This window comes from Coturnix japonica, chromosome 1 (assembly GCF_054131305.1).
Source record: "Coturnix japonica strain WE chromosome 1, WE-NBRP24, whole genome shotgun sequence".
Lineage (NCBI taxonomy): Eukaryota > Metazoa > Chordata > Aves > Galliformes > Phasianidae > Coturnix > Coturnix japonica.
Genome location: NC_140663.1, coordinates 82,329,879 through 82,338,058, shown reverse-complemented (window position 1 = coordinate 82,338,058; position 8,180 = coordinate 82,329,879). Strand labels below are relative to the sequence as shown.

General features: G+C 37.7%; 1 long non-coding RNA gene across 3 annotated transcripts in view; it reads right to left on the bottom strand.

Annotated features, from left to right (window-relative positions):
* The window catches only part of LOC107321661 (uncharacterized), a 102,686-nt gene extending 94,875 nt beyond the window's left edge, over nucleotides 1-7,811 (bottom strand). For all 3 annotated transcript variants that reach the window (XR_004309158.2, XR_014938356.1, XR_014938371.1), the window contains exon 1: nucleotides 7,718-7,811. This is a non-coding gene — a long non-coding RNA (uncharacterized LOC107321661). The remainder of the gene's footprint in view (nucleotides 1-7,717) is intronic.
* Between the last annotated feature and the right edge of the window lie 369 nt (nucleotides 7,812-8,180).

Genomic DNA, 8,180 nt, shown 5'->3' with positions numbered 1-8,180 from the left:
TGCCAGGGGAGGGGAATAGGGGGGAAATCTAACAGCAGGCAAGCAACAATATACATCTTGTTTTGAAACCATCTCAGAAAATAAGCCAGTATCAGCTAGTAAAGAAAGTTCTGTACACCTAGAATTCTCCCTCTTTTATTTATGTATTTATATATTCTATTGAGAAAGGGTATATAGTGAAAAAAAAAAAGATAAGTTTGTGCTGAGTGGTCAGAGTAACGCTGATCCCTTTCCTATTGCATTAAGCTTTGCTGTTCACCAACAGATGCATCCAAGTGACTCAGTGACATAAAAACCACATTTGTGTGTTAACGACAAATGCTAAACTGCCAACCTGAAAATGGCATAATTTCTTTATGTTCGGTGTGTAAGTTGCTCTCTCCAAAGAATTTCAGAACTTTGCATTCAGTTCCCACTGGCCACCCTACGCAGCTCGTGCACTCTTTAAACCAATTCAATTTGGATTTATGAACTCACCAGCAATAAGAAATGTCTTTAAGAAGGTGGTACCTATTGTGAGTCTATTTTAATAGCTATCCTACCAGAACAGATTAATTTTAATAAAGCACTGGAGAGGTACATCAACAGTAAAATTGGCCCTTATCAGAGTACAAGGTTGCACATTATTATTTCACTGTAGTGTATAGAAAGGGCACTCTACAGCAGATGATGAGCACAGCCGTGTGTATTTACAGCTCTCTAAAGCACAAACATGGAGTGGCTGGAACAGCCATCTGCTATCCTGCAGCTATTAATTCGCTAGATGTCAGCAATTCAAGTAGCCTCTCTGATCTTGGCATATGAGAAACTCTTTGAAGACGAAGGAGTAAATCACCACGTTACAGCACACCAGCACACCCAGCTTGCACAATACTTTATCTTCTTCACTTTGGACACCGTAAAGTGAGCTACCTGACCTAGTATCAGCACCGGGAAAACGTGTCAAGAAGAGGGAGATTTGAGAAAGAATGGCACTGGAATGGAACATAGGATCACAGTTCTGTGTCTTCCCATTTTGATCCCTGCTGGATTTTTCACAAATTCATGTAAAAGATCACTTCTATGAAAGCAGTTTTCACTGGTTGGGCAGTTGTAAGCAGAGGGTTGTTGTCAATTGCTCTATGTCCAGTTGGAGGTTCATCACAAGTGATGTCCCCCAGGGGTCCATCTTGGGGCCAGTGCTGTTCTGCATCTCATCAGTGACACTTACAGTGGGACTGACTGCAACCTCAGAAAGTTTGCTGAGTGGTGCAATTGACACACTGGAGGGAAGGGCTGCTACCAAGAGGGACCTGGACAGGCTTGAAAAGTGGGCCCAGAAAAACCTAATTCAGGTTCACCAAGCTTAAGTACAAGGTGATGCATGTGGGTTAGGGCAGTCCCAAGTATGTGTAGATTGGAAGAAGAATTCATTGAGAGAAATGTTGGATTTTTGTTCAGAAAGTGATGAGGGACAGGAACAGGCTGCCCAGAGAAGTTGTGGATGCCCCATGCTTGGAGGCATTCAAAGCCACATTGGATAGGGCCCTGGGCAGCCTGCTCTAGGGATAGCAACTCTGACCAAGACAGAGGGATTGGAACTAGATGATTTTTCAGATCCCTTCCAACCCAAGCCATTCTAAGATTCTATGAAGGTGACTAGAAAGAAGAAAAGCATTGCAACCTGAAAGTACCAGTGCCCTAGGGCTATGAACTATCCTTAGAGAACCAAATCCTGTTCGGTGTAAATCTGCAAGCTGAGACACTTCAATGGACTGCTAGGCAGCTGAAATAGCATTACTGTTCTGTATTTCTCAGACAATCAAAATGATTGTAGATCAAAACTTGTCTCACTGACTTTAGGGTGGTACCTGCAAATTGGCTAGGGTTTCTTTTGAAGGCCTGGGGGCAAGCTGAATAATTTACTTAAGATCTTAGCATCTCTCTTGTTGCTTGTACCTTTCTTTCTCAGGCTTTCCCAGTAATAATATTCTTGCTTCTGGCTAACTGTACTGTGCATTACCAAACTGTCATCGTTTGAAAATGTAGCACTTCTCTCGTCCTAAACAGACCATAGGGTTGATACATTTATTTATTTATTTATTTTTCCTAGCAGTTGAAACCAATAACAAGCAACCCATATAACTTTGCAGTAACACATTAGATGTACTAAAGAAGATAGCTAGAAATGAGAGAAAATCTAGTAAGGGTAAAAACTACCTAAAACACAGGGCTATTATTTACCCTTGAGAGGGAATCATACTATGTTCAGGTTAAATCTGGAAAAAAAAAAAAGAACAAACCCCAGATAAAACAATGGAACTTCATTTCTTACTTCTTGGGAATTAGTGAAATACAACTTTAAAGTGTTTAACATGAAATACCTGCTTTGCTTCAATAGACCTGAGTGAGTTTTATAACTGATCAAGAATATATCTAAGAAGGTGTCTGGAAAAGTAATGAAAATAATGCAAAAACAATTACATCAGATACAAAAAGGGGACACATACAAGATCTGAAACAATTGTTTCAGAAGAAAGTGGAAAGTGAAGTTTTTAACTTCCTAGAAGACTGAAAATAAGCAAGATAGTTACTGTGTATGAAAATAATAAAGAAAACCTTTGAAGTTGGAAAGGTGAATCACAGCTACAGACAGGAGACAAATCAGCTGAATTCATACAATTCAGAGATAAGTGGAAGTTTTTCTTTTCACTTACAGCTATGAATTTTAGGCTTTTTGTAGATGAAATATGCAGCTTCTAGCTGTCTAGAGGGATGACTGTACAACACAACAGAAAATAAGTGTTGCACAACACAGCAGTTCCACAAACCTGAGACCTCTGCACCCCAATGAATCTGTGGACAGCACTGGCAGTGAGAGAAGCAGCAGATAGAATTAGTACTGTTTGCTCTTAGAATTAAATGATAAAAATTTCAGATGGGTCTAGAGTACCTTAAAAATCTACCTTCCCTCTGTCTTTGTTAAGAGTCTTCTCTTCCCTCTGTCATTCTTATGAGTGTAAATTTCTCAAAAATACCCATTTCCAGTTCTCTCTCTCACTGAGACCACTGAAAAGTGATTTGCAAATTACGTTTATGCAAAGCTCTTTTTACTCCACACTGAAGCAGACTGGAGAGAAAGTTGCCTTTATGACATACCTTCTTCATATTATTAAAGTGTCTCTTAGCTACATCTGGAATTCTGCTCTATCTGGTTATGGATTCTCACATAAGCCAGACAATTCACCTGCAGACAACCCTTTTTCAAAATTAATGGGAAAAAGAGAGAAGCTAGTCTCCCAACCTTCTATGTTCATTGAACATTGATCTTTAACCTGCAACAAGCTGAACCTATCAGACCTCCAGCAATCTGTTTGCTGCAATCGCTGAGAGAATGAAGGGTCAATGCATTACAACTTCAAGTCTTGGCTGTTCCCAGCCTTACTATAAGATAGATGGTATTGAACCTACACCTCAGACACGGAATCAAGCAGTTTCCCAGCAGCTTCCTCACAAAGAATTATCATTTCAGACAATTGCACATTTGCTCCAAGGAAATCGATACATATTTTACCAAACAGCCTTTCATTGAAGACACATCAGAACCAGAGGATGTTTTTGACAGAGCTGCACTTCAGTCTTATGTTAATTGGATACTAAATACCAATCTTGAGGAAAGTCTCTACTATAGCCTCTAAAAGTAAAATATGTATATATGAACAGAACACAAAATAAGTGAAGTTATCTGTAGATGGCTCTCTATTACATGCTGCACATATACTCCCGGATCTCATCTTCTTGCGGTGTTCTGCCATATCTGATGAGGTCGTATTCTCATATTTATTGGAGAAGATGGACTGTTACAAGCTGTGTGTCATCCACAAAGACTGAAAAACGCCAGGTATAAATGTAATCATACCTGAAAGTCTCAGACCTCAACCATATATGACAGACACGATAGGAATGAAATGAAAAATGTTTATTTTTCAAGAATGCAGACCTGATCTCTAACCATGGCTGCCGACAAACAGAAGCCCTGGGTTTCCGTGTTAGTATGTCAATATACAGAGTAACTGAATTATCAAATTTCTTAGGAACTCTGTATTTTTAAATATTATATTGTTAAACATAAGTACATTTAGGCAAGGCAGGAATCCATGCAAGGAATGAACACCAAAGTTGTGAATAATTTCACAATAAATTAAAATTTCATTAAGTACTTAGTGACAGAAGTAATTAAATCTGATGAAAAAGAAGGAAAGAAAAATAATTGTTTTAAAAAAGAAAAAAAAATCATGATTATATAAAATGTAATGCTCTTGTACCTGTAGTACTATCAACATAAATTCCAGAACAAGGCAACCAATTTGTATTGCAATTCAACTGAAAAAAAGAGGGGTAAGAACAAGGCAAAGAAGCTCAAAGCAAATAAACAAAAGTTGGATATCGATTAAGTCTTCCAGGCAGTGCCTGGCATTCTGTAATCATCCAAGGTTGTAGTAGATGATTTCCTGTTGCTTTGCCAGGAATAATGAACCAGTACCTACACAGGCCTGTTAGATGATATAATGAATGACAGTGGTGCAATCTTTTGTGAATCCAGCCTCCTTCTCAGGCCACAAGCCAGTTTGTCCCAGTTTACCCTAGAATTTTGAAGAAAATCAGAGCATATGCTCAGTGGAATAATGCACTTGGCAAAGGAAGTCCTGATTCATCAGTGAAGACTTCCAGATTCTCCATTTTCTAACCATAATATTGTCTGTAATTTGTAAATGCAAGAGAGCAGCAGTGAGTGAATTTGGTACAGCCCTGGGAGAGGCTTGGGTTGGGAGATGAGTATCTCAGGTCAGATGGAGAGTAGGATTTAAAGATTCCTCATATTGTGGGGATAACCTTTTCATCCTTCTGCCAAGGAACAACTCTGAGAAGACTCAGGCTGTGAAGTCCTGGTCTTGGGTCATTACATGACAAAGAATTTGCAAATTTTACATAGCACCATCAAATCTGTCTGGCAAATCCCTGTTCTGTGAATGTGAAAGGGAGGATTACTATAATTTCTTGTATGTCTTTCTTGATCATTTAAACCATAAGTATTTGAATTATAGACTCTTGCTCTCACTTTACAGTATCAAGCTGACTGTAACAGAAAGTATGTAGTAATGAACTGAGGCTTATCAAACTTGCTTCTCTTTTTTATCTGACTGCTTTTTTTCCCCTATTGTTTGGTGAAAAAATCCTGTACACATACTAAAGTAATCCCTTCTGTCCCCTTGTCCAAGTAGCTGAAATTCCCACCAAACAGATACAAAATCCCTGTTTTGCTCAGTTTTTGCTGCAAAGCAAGGTAATGAGTTTATGAGCACAAAGGTTCAAAAAGTAGTGATATGAAGTTCAGTATATTTTCTTCTAACTTCTCCATCCTGAATGCTTTATTGTCCTTCTCTTTGTAGTTCCATCAGAGCTTTTTGATTAATTTCTATAATGGAAATTACAGCTGTACAGTGCTACCAACTGAATATTGAATACTTTACTTCCATACTTCTCAGCTATTATTTGCTTCATAAGTATGAAAAAGTATGATCCATGAATAATTCTGGAGCTGCTCATGTTTCACTTATTCCTCTATTCTGCAGCATCCCAGAAGCTAAGCTCCTAAACGTTTCTTAAAGTTCATTTTAAAAATATGGTATCTCACTTTATCCTTTTTTTTTTTTTTTCCTTAAAAATATCTAACTATACTGATCTTCTTACTGTGCAGTTCTCCAATAAAAAAAAGAAAATATCAATCAATCCCATATTATGCAGTTCCTTAAAATGACAAAAGTCTGATGAGAACTCTTAAGCCCTGAAAATCTCCGTGCCCTGTGCTCTTAAAAGGTCAGCTCTACAACAAATTGGAGTCAGGAATTTGCAGGGCTTATATACTCAAAATCTCCTGCTTTCCTTCGTAAGGTGATCTTTTCACATATGAAGATGATGCAGGTTAATATCTGTCTTCATCTTTGAGAGTCTCCTTTGAGTGGCAAACTTCCGAGGTGTGTCTTGGAACTATTTATCAAGCTTTACTTTGACAAAGGTACATCAGTGATGGTGGAGAGGTGCTCAGCACTTCAGTTTCTTCTAAGGAGGCAAAGACATTCAGCTCTGCACTCTCAGAAAAACAAATCTTTCACTTGTTTGAGGAAGGGGAAAAAGCCTGACAATTCAGGGGACCTACAATGTTTAAATGATTACTCAAATGGATACTCAGCATATTGTTGAATGAAGAGAATAAGTGAACAGATACTGGATAATCATAGATGTTTGTTTCTCCTTTCCTCAACTTGGATGTCTCCTAAACCCTTCCACTGAAATTTTTCTGCAAGAAACCTATTCAACATGGCTGAAGAGGTCTGGTGAAAGCTGTATGTTTATGTTACCTCCATTGTTGGAAGACAACATGCACTTTCACTGGCATCTTCCACCACTATAGAAAAAGCCCAGATGATTATCTTAGGGCAGATGCAAAACATTTTTAGGATGCTAAAATCAGTGAAGTTAGTCTGAGCAGTATTGCTACATACCCCCTTTTCACATTTTTGCTGCTATATCCTCTACCTTATCTACATTAAGCAAGTTCAGAAGTCAGAATTCATTATTTTCAAAGAATCAGCACTGCCTCTCTACAAGACTTCAAGATGTACAGCAACTTACAGACATGCATGTGAGGCACATAAAGTTACATTGTTGCAGAGGTTAAATTTACTGCTGCAAGCTCCCCTACATTGTGTAACTGGATCACGTAGAGATATATTAAAACCAGGGTGTAAAAGAAGGATGTAAGTCATACTTACAGGCAAGAGTCAATCAACTCTAAAGAAATGCCAGAGTATAAATTACAGTTGACCAGAAATTGTGAGGTAAGCCTCTTTCGACCACAGCCATTAACAACGTGTAAAAGGCCTGCTGAAGAAATCAATCCATAATTGCAGCATTTATCAAGTTCATATAGATTTGTGTTGCTCCTATCTAATTTGGATGGTATTACCAAGGAGATGCCCGCAAGTGGGATATCAAAACAGCACCTGGGAGGCTATTTCCTCATTTTGTTTTATCCTTTTGGTATTCTATTGAGGGAAAAGATCTGATATTAACTTCAAAGGACAGCCAGATTCTTTGAAAAGAGATTGTTATTGATCATAGGTCCACAGCTGTGCACGTTATACTGCTGTGTAAGGTCTTCTGTATATGAATCTTCTATGCGGTGTTTCCTCATATATTTAATCCTTTGTGCCAATGCCTTATCGTTTTTTCTAATTACACAAAAAACTAATCTGAAAAGATAAGCAGGAAATAATGTTAGGAGTATCCAATGGAGTTCATTTGCTTTCGGCTTTTATCTTGAGGGGGCTATTTTTGAAGATGGGGGAAGAAAAAAAAAGGAAATCAGCTAAGAAATAAAGAAATAAAGTTTCCAAGGGACAATCTCATATCATATTTGCTCAAATTGTAACATGCCTAAAAAAAAAACAACACACACACACACACAAAAAAATCCTTAAGTATGTATTTTAATGCCAACCATGCTTTCAAAGTTAAATTTTAGAGCAGTCATGCTGCAAAAGGAATACAGGCAGTAAGAATTATCTTAGGCAGAAATCCACATCATAAAAAGAAATCTGTGACACAAATGTTTCTTTACTGCACAATCCTGATATTTTTCGTACAGGATAAAAGTGTAAATAAAAATGGAAATTACCTCTCTGTAGACTCCTCCTTCACTTCAACAGCTCAATCCCAGCTCCCTCCCCCTCTTTTCTATTCTGAATATTTTGAGAGCAGAAACAGAGCTGCAGAAAAATGGAGAAAAAATTACTGCAGTAGTGCTGGGAAGCAGAATAGGATGTGGAGCTGCAGAAAACTTAAGAGACTAATATGAGTAAAAGATGCAACATTTTGCTTTGTGAAGTAAATATACAAATACATTAAAAAAAAAAACATATGTATGCATACAATTATTTATATGTATACTTCCATGTAATCAGATCAGAGAAGCTTCTGCCAAAGATCAGTCTGATGAGATCAAATGATGAGTATCTGTGCTTTGCTACATACATAGCAACATCCCAATAATGACAACAGAGGCATAGTTTTAGTATGGAATACACCATTTTGATGTTAATTTCTAGTACACTTTCAAGAAACTTAAAAAAATTTTTTGC